This window comes from Canis aureus, chromosome 13 (genome assembly GCF_053574225.1).
Source record: "Canis aureus isolate CA01 chromosome 13, VMU_Caureus_v.1.0, whole genome shotgun sequence".
NCBI classification, from domain to species: Eukaryota; Metazoa; Chordata; class Mammalia; order Carnivora; family Canidae; genus Canis; species Canis aureus.
Window position 1 is genome coordinate 27,160,940 of NC_135623.1, and position 15,033 is coordinate 27,175,972.

The 15,033-nt window shown below is 35.3% G+C and overlaps 1 protein-coding gene and 1 long non-coding RNA gene across 11 annotated transcripts in view; one reads left to right on the forward strand and one right to left on the reverse strand.

Annotated features, from left to right (window-relative positions):
- Window positions 1-1,434, reverse strand: part of LOC144281598 (uncharacterized) — a 72,548-nt gene extending 71,114 nt beyond the window's left edge. For both annotated transcript variants that reach the window (XR_013350038.1, XR_013350039.1), the window contains exon 1: window positions 864-1,434. This is a non-coding gene — a long non-coding RNA (uncharacterized LOC144281598). The remainder of the gene's footprint in view (window positions 1-863) is intronic.
- The window catches only part of NAV3 (neuron navigator 3), a 1,006,607-nt gene that overhangs the window by 634,382 nt on the left and 357,192 nt on the right, over window positions 1-15,033 (forward strand). The gene's annotated exons all lie outside the window — the stretch shown is intronic.

Below are 15,033 nucleotides of genomic sequence, written 5' to 3' on the forward strand. Positions count from 1 at the left end.
GCAAATTCTAAAACGTCAATGTCCTCATATCTTTCAGTATTTTTTTTTTTCTGGCATCCAATGTAAATACACCTAAGTTATTTTCAGAAGTAAATCCAGTTTCTTCCTCTTCTCTTTATGGCACACTACAAAACAGTGGTTCACAGTGTTCGGTCTTGAGATCAGCAGCACTTAGGAACTTGCTAGAAAAGCAAATCCTCGGAACCCTGATCTACCATTTCAGAGGCTCTAGGGGTGGGCCCTAGTCAGCTGTGCGTTAGCATACCCTCCAGGTGATTGGGAAGCCAGACAGCTTTAAAGAACCACTGACCTGATGTCACGGAGGAGGTTTATGGACAGTCACAAGTCTGATCTTTCAGAGGCAGCAGCGTGTCCATGCCCACAGAGGCTCATGGCCTTCCGTATGTCTGATTTGGGGAGAACATCTCAACAGCTCTTAACGTTTCCTTCTTATGACAAATTTCTCAATCATCCTCTGGGATGATGTCTTCAAGTCAGACATTCTGCTTTCCCTGCCATGGTCTGGCATTGAACTCTACTTCCACCAGACTCTACACCATGCAAATTAAAAGCGAAATAAATAAAGCAACACCAAAGCAACAGAGATGGTTATTTGAAATGTTATACCAAGAAAACAACAACCAGGAGAGGAGCCTGAATTCAAAAGGATGGGCTGGGTTAGAGCCAAGAGAAACAACTGATGTGTGGTAAGCAGAGGCAGTTACAGAAGGAGAGGGAAAAAAACTGGGTTTTGTGGAACAGACTGAGAAGCCCTTTGCACACTGAGAACATGAGCCCTCACTAGCCCAGGCCTACTTTCCTCCTTAATGAGACTCCTGGAATTGCCCATTAGTGGGACTCACCTGTGATTAAAAACCAGCGACGGCCAAACAGTGAAACGCTGGAGGTACAGGCCTCAAAGCAAGACTCTGTCTCCGCTTGCTGGTGATGAGACGACTGCTGCTGGTTCTGGGCGTCGGTGAGCTGGGAACCCGAAGAGCTCCTTGAGTGCGGGCCCCACTTTTGGGAGACGAAGAGAAATTTTTATTTTCCCCAAGAGTGGAGATGCACGCCGCAAGGTGTACTGACTGTGCTGTCATTTGAGCTGGCGCGGTTACTGGAAGGGTCCTCGAAGGCGGTCAGGGGAGCCAGTGGTCAGGGACGTCAGCGTGCAGCCGGCTAATGAACAAGGTGCTGAGCGCTGCTGCTGGAAGGATTACCCGTTTCTTAAATCTTAGTTCTGGCTCTCTTCACTGCGAATCAGATGTTCTTCATTATTTCAGAGTAAAATTTTAGGCTGAGTAAATAAATAATGCAAAAAGCAAATATGTTGCAGACGGTAATTTTAGTCGTAGCTTACTATTTAGCTCAGTGCAGTCTTGTTACTTAGGGCAGTACAGTTACTTCTGTTGTTTATAGAGAAGCAAATGCAGATCTGCCTTGGGCAGGAGGATACAGGGGTGGGCAGTGATGCAATTACTTTAAAAATCCAAGCGGCGAAACTTGAAAATCTTGTTCTGTGAAGATACTGCTGGGTGATGGTGCTACTCTTTTCTCATTGCTAGGATGACACATGTGTATTTTCAGAAGCATACAGTAAATATTGGCCATTCCTTTTTAATGTTTGGAGAAGCTAATGGTCTCTATTATGATTAGCTAAGTTAAATATAGTGCATTAAAAACCCTGATATATGATGAATAGCTTTCCAAATTATCATGTGTATCATCTTCAGTACATTGCAGCTTTTAAAGTTATGTTGTAGTCTCATATAATTATCACTTTATTTTAGACCATTTTAGTTCTAATATATAGTGTGGTCATGGCTTCCTGAGTTGTCATAATTCATCAGATCTTTTTTCTCATACATCTCATCTCCACATCCTTTCTGAACAAGTACACTGTAATTTTTAGATTGCCAAGTATGATCTATCAAAACTAGAACTTGGGTGTGGTACTTAGCAATTTTTAGATATTCCAATAAAATAATCTCATGTCTAAGGAAAACTGGATGATTTTCTATTGATAATTTATGGTATTTTGGAACCTCTTAATATTTAAGTATATACCAGGGGAGGTGAGAAGCTGAAATACATTATAGTCTATGTTTAGCTAGTCTCATATATCAAGTGATTTTAGAGGGCAGGGAATAAAAAGCAGGAGTATTGAGGAAATAGAAGATAGAGTTTCAAAGGCAGGAAGAAATTTGAGGGAAGAATAATTAAGAATGAATAGGTGGAGATTTATGGATAATTACAAGATGTGTTAAGGGGGAGATGAATGTGGTATTCGTTGGAAAGGGATTAAGAATAAAGGCTGTTAAAAGATACTAGAAGCAGAAAGTCTGGAAGCAAAGACTGTTATTTTAGGATGTATTGCATCATAATATCTATATATCATTTAATGTATTCACCTATATTTTCAGACTTGTTGACCCCTCTAATATGATTCATACGTAAATAAATGTGTTAGCTCCATCAGAGAAGAAGGGACACTTCTGCAAAGAGAAGGAATTTGTCAACTTCCTAAAAGTGAATATAGTGGAAAATCACTGTTCTCATTTTCAGAAAAGAATTGGTACTTGGTCAGTATTTTTAGATAAGTTCTGATGAAGCAATTTATTTCCCTTTGGTTATTTTCCTATGAGTGTATCATTCAGGACTGTCCAGAAGTCCTGCATCTTCATTTACTGCAAGCACAAATGACTAGAAAAATGAAAGGTAAAACCACCACGTCGCCTCTGACAAGCAACAGTTATCTGCATCACTCTTGTAACCCTAATCCTGGGCCCTACCCTTGCTTAGCTGCCTTCTCGCACCCCTCTCTGCACGTGGTGGGCTTTGAGTATCACAGGCTCCTTATCTTGTTTGCTTTGGCTTTATGTTTGCTTTGTTTTATTATTTGCCACCCCTCCACCCCCTTCTGTAAGCCAGGATTGGAGAAAAAAATAGATTTATATTAATAGGCAAATTTGAAATGAGTAATGTAGCTTTAGGGCTTTATGTTTCAGCTCAATTTTAAACATCCTTATGATCTCTAAATGATGGAGACAATGCTCACTGGTTTTCAGTGAACTTTTAAAGCTTACCGTTGAGAGAGAGTAGTAAAGTTCCAAATATGTGTTTCAGCTCTATGTATTCTTGCTAATGGACAAGCTGAATTGGGTGAAAGTGTGCCTGCAGAGTTGGTATTTTACCTCCTACTTCAGACTCTGGTTGTTCCTTTTATTTTCAGTTTTTTTCACTTCCTCTCCAATCTGTTATGATACTCTGCATCTTCTGATTGGCTCTTTGTTGACCCTAACTTACCATATACATTTTGGTGAGACATTTGTGGAATTTTTGTTGGGGCTCAGATGCATAGGAAGAAATGGCAGCAGTAAAATGTAAATGAGACAGAAAGAGAAGAAGCAAACTTAAAAAAGCTTATCTAAATGGAGCTCACTGTTTAGCACTGCCTGAAATTGCTCTACCCTCTTTAAGATTTACTGGTAATTTCCCACTTATATTGAATATTCTGTGAAGGAATAATAAGTCTTACTCTTTGCCAGAGATGCTTTGTTTAAATCAAATCCTCTAGAGAAAAACTCAAGAAGAAAAGCTGCTAAGTTTACTTAATATAAAAAAAGTCTCTTTCTTTTTTTTCCTTTAAAGTTTCCTTGACAGCATTACTTGATTAAAATGCTCTGCAAAGTTCTAGTGATCCTGTCAAGACCACACTCTACTTTTTTACTGCAGAGGCAAATGTTCACCTCTCCTGAGGTTTCTCTAACAAAGCATTTTCTCCTTTTCACTTCTTAGCTTTGCCAGATGTGCAATTAAATGATCATTTCACCTTTATTATAGTTCTCATGGTGTGTTATTTTCATTATTTTTCTTGTTTATGTACACTGTAGCAGTTATGGTCTCCACATGCTAGCTATGTAAGATAGCTCTTAAAACCCAGCTGAGAGATACAAGCTGGTGGGGAAAAAGTCAGCACTGGTCTCCCATTTATCTTATTTTAACCCTCAAAGGTAAATTCAGCTGGGTAAATGTGTTTCTAAGAATCTTTCAGAGATCAGGCAGTATTTTTGTGTATTTCCTCAACAGTATGAAGAGGCCTACATACATAGAATCTGATTTTATCATTTAATAACTTTGGGCTATTCAGAAAATACTTTTTAAGTAAGATGCATTAAGCAGGTGAATTAGTAGCTGAGTTATGGTGAAATAAATATGTGTAGAAAAGAAGCTCTGTGTGTGTGTGTGAGAGAGGGGGGAGAGACACACACACACACACAGAGAATACACATGAGCAGGAGAAAGTTAAGGATTCCTTCTTGATGAATATAAACAAAAGGCAATTTCAAAGAATATGGGAATTTAATAATTGAAATGACTCTTAGTAAGACATACAATTGAGTTTATTCTTCCTAATGTCATCCTCAGAGAAATTCCAAATATCTTGTTTCATGAGAATCTGGAATGTGTACAGTAGAAAATGCAAATAATGCCATTATTGCAGAAAGAATTACAGAAATAAAACTTCTAGAATGCACATACTTTCGGGCATGGTTTTAAAAACTGTCCTATGAAAATGATATATTTCTAATGAGCAATTTTAATGTTTAATAGGAAACAGGGAAATTGGCTTTATGGGAGAAGAATCTATCCCATCCAATTAGAATTATGAAACTTTCCATGTTTGTTTCTTCAAAGAGTTTTGTTTTGCTTTGTTTGCCTGTTTTTTGTCATGAAGTGTGGAAAGTTGGCTGTGTTATACCCAAGAGTAAGAGTATGTGAATACTAACATTTGTTTTCAATGGCCTCATGTAAAAGTTAACAATTCTGTTAGGACCAGCAGGAGTAAATTATTACATTTGCAAGATTCCAGGTTAGCATCTGATGGTGTCCATCAACAAGTGTTCATAGGAGAGGAGAGACAAATAATAGATTATTTTTCATCTTTGACATTTCACCTTTCATCCTACCTGCATTTGAGAAAAGCAGCTTTTATTCTATCCACTCCAGAAATATATATGAGGGATTTTAGTTTATTTATGATAAGGAATATGAAAATAAATGTATCCATTAGTATCTAAATTTAATTAAGGAAAAGTCAGATTATTTTAAAAGTTAGCAACTTGCTTCTTTACCTGATTCTCTATTCCAAATTCACATGTAATATGTCTTGTACTCATTATTGATAGATTTCAGCCCATCCTATTTTTAGCTAAAATGGTACTTAATTCATTTTATTTTTGCCATGCAAGTTTCTTCCATATTCTTAAAATCCATTGCAGGCCATTCCAGTGACTAAGGCGGTATCTGTCAGTGATAGTGGAATTGATTGATATCAAAAGCTTCTTGTTGCTATTACAGAACTTGGCAAAGAGAAGACTCATGGCAGCAATAGATGTATCTGGGAACTTTTTATGAGACCAGTGGGAATCTTCTAAATATTTTTAGTGGTTCCCCCTCACCTCACTCCCTTTTGCCTTTATGCCTGAACTGAATACTAACATAACTATGCTATACATATGCTACTCATCCTGAATGTACAAGAGTTGACTAATAATGAGAATTTTAAGCTGAGGTTACTAAGAGTTGAACTTCCTCTTCTAGTAGATGAAAATCTAGTTTATTACCAGCTACTTAATAGCAGATTAACAGCAAATTTTTCTTCATTCTCATTTCTTTTAAGTTTGTAGACTCTCTCCAATTCATTAAAAAATACAGCCATTGAATAAAGAGAAATAGACTGAAGTTTTTAATACCAACCTTAGTTATCCCTTTTTTTCCTATCCTCATCCTTACCCACCCTCTAAAGCTTATAAATATTTTGTGGAAGCATTGTAGGGGGAATAAGAAACAGAATGTTATAAAAATATTTAGCAAGCATATATGAGTGCAGGGTAAAAGATTAAGAAATCAAACAAAAATAATAGTCTCCACCTAAAATGTCAACTTTGTTAAATATTAGAAGCTCATTCTTTATATTTTATCTTGATAATAATAAAAAAAATTTCTTGAATTAAAAGTCACCTTTACAGAAGTCTATCATACTTTTTCAACATTATGCTTTTCTATTCAGTCACTTTCACTGTTTAAGCATTTAAAACAGGAAAGAGAAAGATATTTTATGGTAACATATGTGTTGTTCATAAAACCAATAACCAAAGAATGTGTAAGACAGAGCTAGATGACAGTCTCTATTGCTGTCAGAAATCATCCTTTCATTGTGAAATTTCAAGAAAAGGGAACCTTGAGACACAGATAATATGGAAATAAAGGGAATGTATATCTGGACATCAACATTTTGTTGAGAAAACTAACAGAGGACAGATGGCAAGGTCAGGATGAAACTAATGTCAGTAAAAGAAAGCATTTAAGGAAAACTATTCTGGTGAAGGCAGATAAAAAGGAAGAGGAAAAGCTCTTCATTCATTCATTCATTCATTCATTCATTCAGATTTGTTCTTCTAGGAGTGTATTTGAACCTTGCATCTTATTATGATCTGTTTTCTGTATATTTCTGAATCTAATGGATTAGATGTTCCTGACAGAAGCATCGTTCTCAGTTATTGATTTCATTTTGTTTCTGGGCTCTTGAAAATAGGGCCATTGTATGTTGCTGAGAAGATTGTGCCCTGCACCACTCCAGATCTAAAAGACACTACAGCTGCAAGTGGTGGCCCTGGATCACTAAGTTTGCGCAGTGGATTAAACACTTGCTTGTAATGCATACGTAATTTTGTGTTGCTAACCAAGCAGCTGAATAAAATACTTAGAATAATAGGAGGCTAATAAGTAGACCCCATGCTTTCCTTTTACACTTCCTAATCCCCCATTCTTAGTTCTATGTCTTCAGGTAGGTTGAATAATCAGTGATGTTGCTGAATCTCTCAATATCCTCCTCCTTCCCCACTTCTCTGGCCCCACGCACACAACTATTTTGAAGTATCCCCAGAGTTCGCAGTAAAATGTTGCATTATTTGATAAAGACCACCTTTGTGAAGCTGTTGATTTGAATGGGTTTTCTGGGTGGTCTTGTAGATTGGATATGAATGTTAACATATCTAAATTTCCCTTTGCTGGAACTAAGGAAAATATCTTCTGATCACAGGCAGCAATTCATTTAACTTCGTTTTTTTAGTTGAAGTCACAGGTGATTATTATGCTACCCTGTGTTAAAACATAAAAATAAATGGTTTAAGAAGAGAACTTTAGAAAAATATTTCTTTTCAATTCCTAAAAGAAACCTGATGCACCCTCAATTTTTTGAAATAAAGCACAGGATAGTTAACATTTTTACTCTAAAAGAGTAAGGCAGTGGTTCTATTATGCCCCAGGGTGCTTGGGATGTGAGAATATGCAGTATTCCAAGTGATATTCCTACACATTCTTCACAGCTGCAATGTACAACCTTTGCAAACTTTTTTTTTTTTTTTTTACCTTTTAAACATTTATATTATGGTATGTCATCCTTTTTTATATTAACCAAGTCTTATTTATATATAATATTCAAAATTAGCTGAAAATAATAAAAGTGAACAGTAGTGAAAAAGAGACTTTTTAGAATAGTGTTTTATATATTGTTTTTCCTAAAATTATTTGGCTGCACTTCCCAGGAACAAACTCTCATGACTTGGGTGAAGGTGCCCTTATTTACCTTTATAGCACAATGTGTATTTGTACATGTATGCCAACAAAAATAGTTCTTTCAAATATAAGTATTTTAAAAGTTGTCAACGTCCTTTTTGAATGTTTCTTTAGATTTGTAAGGTTTACTGCCTTGGTGGAGCACTGAAATTTATCTGGCAAGACTATGAAGGGATTTTGTTTTAATAAAATAGCTGTCCTTTCTCCAGATGTATGTATTTTTGATTCTGGGGGATGATATTCTAAAAGGGAGAGTATAACATGCAATGCCATTTCAAAGCTCAGTACATTTGCTTTTCATTATACTTCATGGTTAAGCAGCCTTCTGAATTTGATGAATTTTATTTGCCCAATTAACTATATCAGTAGCATATTGTAAGGAAGCCTGTAAGATGGTAAATGTATGCCATAGAGCAGATATAACCAGCTTCCACCCTTCCTGAGTTGTTCCTCATTTTCATGGGCATCAGTTGCATTTCCAAATGTCCATTAACTGTTTTATTATTGGTTCCTTTGTACTCATCACCTGCCTTTATGTTTTAGACAGCTGGTTTACCTTCTTTTCCCCTGCTCAGCACCACAATAAAGGCATATCTTGACTTATTGCCCCCTTAAATATACTGTATGGCTAATACTTCACTATGTATCAAATTTTTCCCAGATCCCTGAAAAAAAAAAAAGGTGCCAATGGGGATTCTGGCAAGAGATATTCTAAAATAGACCTTAGTGTTTTAAGTGTTTCAAGACAAATCTGGAGAATAGTTTTAACTCCATGCTCACTATATCTTATGTTATTTTTTATTATTTATATTTCCTCATTAGATTTGGAAGACAATCTAATTCAAACATGTTGCAAGCTGTCAGTACAAAATATTTCTTCTCTAAGGTTTAATGGCAATTCTTAGCTAGATAAAGGAAAGTAGCAAACTAGTGGAAGTTTTTGAGGTTTAATGTGAAAAACTAATAACACCCAATATGTTTTCAGGATGGATTGCAGAAAAAAGGAATTAAGAATATAACTTTTTACTTTTGTTTCTAGCCATTGTAGATTAAGAGGGATCTGATATACTCTCATACCTTAAACAACTAGAATCTGGACAAAAGAGTATAAAACAATGTTATTCAGCCATTGGATCATAGGCAGCACAGGCCTATGATCCTTGAGAGAAGGATAATAAAAGGAGAATCCTATTATTGTGTCAACTGAATTTCTGGAGACAGTCTCCAGGTCACAGAGTAGAGATTGAAAATGTAAATAGAGTCCAGGAGTTGTGCTGAGTTACAGAGACTGAAATCAAAGTCCAGAATAGTCTAAAGGTCTAAAATTTTTCAGTGTACTAGAAAAGAAAAACTGTGGGGAGAGAGAGAAAGAAAATGAATGAGAAAGAGAAAGAATGAAATAATGAGAATGAACACTGAAAATGTAGAGAGATGTTTCCCTCAGTGTGTCATAGAGGATATATTTGTATGTGTCTGGAAGGAAACAAGCAAAGGCCAAGGAAAGACGCACCAGAAGGCATATGATAAACAATTCCTAGAACTCACACAAGTCTAGGAATACTTGGGATTTTCCCCAGTGAAAGTAGAAAGCCACTTAATACTTGAGGCAAAGTTAGAGTTCAAAAAGGTATATTTCATTAGGAGTGGTGTTAAGTTAGTTTTAGACAGTAAGCTTCTCTGTCCCTTCTTTAACATAGCTTATAAGGAAGTCTCAAAAGTGGCTTAACTGTGTAACATTACAAAGTCAAAGACACCTTAAAATCCAACATACAACAATGTATACTTCAAAATGTCTAACGTGCAGTAAAAAATTACTAGGCATGTAAAAAGAATGTGTAACAGTGACTTCTATCCTGAAGCAAAAAAAATCCATTAATAGAAATATCCCAAATGACAGAAGTGATGAAATCAGTGGACAAGAATGTTAAACAGTTACTATAAATCTGTCCCTACATTCATGAAGGTAGAAGAAAACATGAATATGATGGAAAGCACAGGGTCAATATAAAAGATACCCAATGGAACTTCTTGAGGTGAAATATGAATTATATGAAATAAAATTCCTAGATAAGCTTAACAACAGATTAAATATTGTAGAAGTAAAGTCCGGTGAACTTAAAAACATGAAGCAGAAGTTAATTGAATGCAAAATGAATAACAGAGTTAAAAAGGTTTAAAGAATGAACAGAACATTAGTAACCTATGGAAGAAAACCAAATGGTCCAACACATGTGTAATGAGGGGCCCCAGAAATAAAGAGGGCTGTGGACAAAATGTTTTTAAAAATAATTATCAAAAATGTTTCCAATTTGACAAAGCTATAAATAAGTTCAATGAACCCAAAATAGAAGAAACATAATAAAAATGAGTATAAAAGAAAAAATCTTAACAGAAGTTGGATAAAGTAGTCACAATACATAGAGAGGAACAAAGATCAGAATTACAACAAACTTCTTAGAAACCATGAAAGTTGGGGATGCCTGGGTGGCTCAGTGGTTGAACATCTGCTTTCAGCTCTGGTCGTGATTCTGGGATCCCAGGACTGAATCCTGTTTCGTACTCCCTGAAGGGAGCTTGCTTCTCCCTCTCCCTGTGTCTCTCCAATCTCTCTCTCTGTCTCTCATGAAAAAATAAATAAAATCTTAAAAAAAAAAAAAAAAAAGACCTTTAGAAACCATACAAGTTAAAAACAATACAGTGGCATCTTTAAAATACTGAAGAAAGAAAATTCCTGACTTAATTTAAAAAATTGAATTGATCCAAAGAAAGCAGGAAAGGGCAACAAGCATAAAGAACAAATAGAAAACTAACAGTATATGGTAGACTTAAACCAATCATCTTCATAGTTACATGAATTTGAAATGGCTTAAATACTGCAATTAAGAGGCACAGATTGTCATAGAGAATAAAAGAACAAAGTCAAATATGCATCATCTACCAGAAATCCAGTTTAAGTATAAAGATATACATTCAAACTAAAAGGATGGAAAAGCTCTACCAAATAGTCATCAAAAGAACCATCGTGTATTGCCAAAATAGACTGCAGAATAAGAAATACTAACAAATATAGACAAAGACTTTTCATTTAGTATGTTAAAAGACTCAAGAAGGGGAAATAAGAATTGTAAATGTATATAAAGCCAATGATAAAGCTTTAAAGTATATGAGGCAAAAACTGACAATATTGCTAAAAAACAATATTAAGATAACAAGAAGGGTGTTATGAACTATGAAAAGTCTGGGATTTTACTCTTTTTGCAAGCTACTGAGCTAACATGATGTATCTTAGTTAAAAACTGGCCATGACTCCTGAAACACACTACCTGGCAGAAAGCATTGGACTCCTCCCTTGGAGACCAGGGATAATTTGTTACTTATATAAGAGCGGGAGCCAGAATATCAGGTCTTGTACAGGTTCCTTGAGCCCCATTTCAAGGACCGTGTGACAAGGAGCAGATGATGTCTGTGCATGCATTGTATTGGATTATAGAAGGGAAACTTTGAGCCTAGGGAGCATAAATCTTTTATAATTAGTTGTGAGCAAAGCTGCCCGACATTTTTATCTGGAGGGAGGCATTATCTTTTTATAATGGGCAGTAAATAAGCCTACTCTTTGTTCCTGAGGGAAACACCCACCATTTTTATCTTTCAAGACTATTTTCTTCTATCTTCCATGCCTGTTTGCTTGAAAACAAGCAAAATTCTTGAAAACAGATTTCAGCATAAAAGTGCAGTCAGTTATGGGCTCTGGTAACAAGACTGCAAAAAATGTGAGAAATATATGGAAGTGTTATCTTAAGACCATCTGCAAACTAGAGGAAAATGTTTTCAGAATGTATATCCAAGAGAGGATGTGTTTCCAAAATATGTAAAGAGCTATGAAAACTCAATAATAAAAAAGAGCAAAAATTTTGAACAGGTATTTCATTAAAGATGATATATGCATTGCATGATAAACAAAAATCTACTCAACAGAAATAAGTTATTAGCAAAGTTTAAATTAAAACTGCACTGATCAACTACTGTATCTCACTAGAATGGCTAAAATTAAACATTTACAATATGAAGTATGAGTGTGGAGCAACTATAAATTTTATATATTGCTTGTAGAAGTTCAAAATGGTATTTTTTAAAAAAATGTCTTGGCAGTTTCTTAAAACAATTTAATGCATTCTTATCAAATAAGCTATCAATCTCCTCTTCGTTATTTATCCATGAGAACATATGATAAAAACCAACACAAAACATATTCAAATATTTTTTTAAAGATTTTATTTATTTTTTCATGAGAGACACAGAGAGAGAGAGAGAGAGAGAGAGATAGGCAGAGACACAGGCAGAGGGAGAAGCAGGCTCCATGCGGGGAGCCTGACGTGGGACTTGATCCCGGGTTTCCAGGATCAGGCCCTGGGCTGAGGGCAGCGCTAAACCGCCGAACCACCCGGGCTGCCCCCATATTCAAATTTTAATAGAGTTTTATTCATAATATCCCCCAAACTGATGAATGCATAAACAAATTGTACCATATCCACACGATGGAACACATCTCAGCCATACAAAGAACAAAACAAAACACCCTTGATACACATAACATGGATAAATCTCAAAAGCATTATGCAAGATGAAAAAAGCCAGACACTAAAATACTGCATACTTTCAATTAAATGGAATCCTAGAAAAAAAATAAAACTAGCGTCAGAAAGTACTTCATTGTTGCTTGAGTTGGCAACAAGAGAACTCTTTAGGATAAAGGACATTTCCCCATCTTTCTATAGTTCTGGTTACATTGAATTATTTCTTTAGAATTGTTGAATTTTTTGTGTAATTTTTACTTCAAGCTATTAAAAATGAGAACATGACTCTCTTATCTTTATTTTAGCAAACCTCTAAATTGACTAATCATAGTTTGTCTTTTTATAAGCATGTTCTTAGTGTTGTTTCATAGTTGGTTATTTTCTCTTTATTTCTTGTAAATAAATAATGCAGATTGTCATTTCATGAGGTTTTATTATTTATTTTTAAAATCACTGATGTTAAAATTTAGCCAGGTTGGAATTGTCTTATTGCCTGAAACTCTAGCTTAGCTTTAGAAGGTTGTGTATTTCAGGCAAATGACAAATAATTTATCTCATTTTAATTTTCCGGATTTTCCCCCTGAATTCAGTTCTGTTAACCCTTATGAGCCTGGCCAGATTTTTCACTTAATGCTTCTTGACCTTACCTTGATAATTTTCAATGTCGTTGTGTGTCTTATAACATTAGGATCCAGCATTTACTGAGCATTTATGTGGCAGATTCTGTTCTAATGACTTCATATATTTATTTCCTTTAATTCTCACAGCAATGTTGTAAAAGGAATGAAATTATTTTTTTCCCATTTTACAGATGATGAAACTGATACATAGCAACTTTCAAATTCATTCAGCTAATAAATGAGGAAGCAGGAATTTGACTCTAGGCAGTACAGTTTGAGTCTGTTCCCTGAACTGTCATCTACAAATCCTCTAAAATATAGATCTTAAATTTTAGTGTATAGGAGAATCAGATTACTTAAATTCTATTCTCAGTTTTTTTTTTTTTTCCTGTTGCTCTCATTATTCCTACTTGGTGGGTTTAGGATGAATCCAGTAATCTATATGTTTAGCAGGCACTGCAGGTGGTGGTTTGTTGAACTTGGTTTAAGAAATCCCATTTCTGGGGTGCTTGGATAGCTCAGTCCGTTATGCATCTGAGGTTGGTTTCAGCTCAGGCCATGATCTCAGGGTCATAAGATTGAGCCCTGCCTTGGGCTCCATGCTCCTTGTAGAGTCTGCTTGAGATTCTCTCCCCCTCCTTCTCCCTTTCCCTTTACACCTGCCCCCATTTGCACATGCATGTGCGCATGCTCTTTCTCTAAAATAAATAAATTAATTTAAAAGATATTTTCTATGACTTTAAGCTTACTACTTAACTTCTCCAGGCCTTTGTCATCACCTATTCAAAGGTGATTTTTTTTTTTTAGGATTGAATTGGATGACAGCTCCTGGCACACGGTAAATTCTCCAAAATAAATAGTTTTTGTTGTTCTTGGTGGTAGATGTTATTTCATAGAATTAGTCAATGGTGGCAACTCTTTTCAACCCTGTACTTCCGTGAAATGATATTATCCAATAAGCAAAAGGCATTTCAAAGTAAAAAGACATTTTATTGAATGTAAACACTTTTTAAAAAATGTTTGATTATATCAGGAATTACAGTGTGTTCTGCTCCAGAATATGTTTCTAAAATACCAAGTAGCTCATTTGCAATTGGTAAATAGAATCACATTAGTGTAATGTAGATGTTGCAAAGCTTTATGTGTGACATATTCTAGGCCAAAGGAGGCAGAGTTGAAATACAACCTTGGGCAGGAAAAGAAGGCCCTCAACTTTGATACTAAGTAGTCAACAAAAGGGAGCCTTTTTGGTTTTGTTTTAAGAAAATTTAAAAAACAAATGCCTGTATTTGGGTCTCCCTGGCCAAAGTTGCATACCCCTTGTCTTGTATGGTTCTTAAATATTTGCAGATTGCACTGCCCCCTGTGCCCAAGCCTATTTATTGGCTCAGAGTTTGCCTTCCAATTGGATTTTTCCTGCCAATTCTAATTAAAATAATGCCAGCCCTTCCAATCAATTGTGGAGTATTTTTGTTTGTTTGCTTTGTATTTATTTGTTTGCTTTTAAGCTCCGGGGTGAGCTGCTTGCCTGGGTGTTCCAATTTATCTTCCAGCGTACCAATATAATTTTTGGTAGTGATCTGATCCCAAAGTTGCATGTTTTCAGTGGTCTTCCCAGAACCTTTTCTCCCCATAAGTCCTATTATTTGGGGTATGCCATTTTGTTTGCAATGTGGAGATTGCAGGATGCATATACCTTCTCACCTACTTTAAATGCCATTTTAGGAACATGAACATCTCCTGCTTTGCAATATTTTATATTCCCTGGAAGGGGTGGTATGTTAAATGGTTTGTTAATTATAAAGTAACTTAACTCGCAGTGATGTGTTGTATTTGTTTCTTACTTTACCCTGAGTAAATCCCACTTGAGTTACTTTCTTTTTTAACGTTGGCAAGATTTCTAATTCGTATTTGAATTGCTTCTGTGCTTCTATCAAAACAGCATGTAAATTTGACTTTAGTTATTAGCTTTTATCTGTAAATTACTGCTTCTTACCGAAAATTACATAATAATTTATAGAGCTGGAAATACTTGACAAAGAAGATAATTTATTTACTATAGGGAGGTATTTTCTACAATAATAGTTATGATTCTGCTAATTGCTACCATTTATTGAATGTCCATTAAATGTCCATTCATTTTTCTAAGAACTTCACTTGCAATATTATTATTTAAAATATTTAGTGAATATAACATA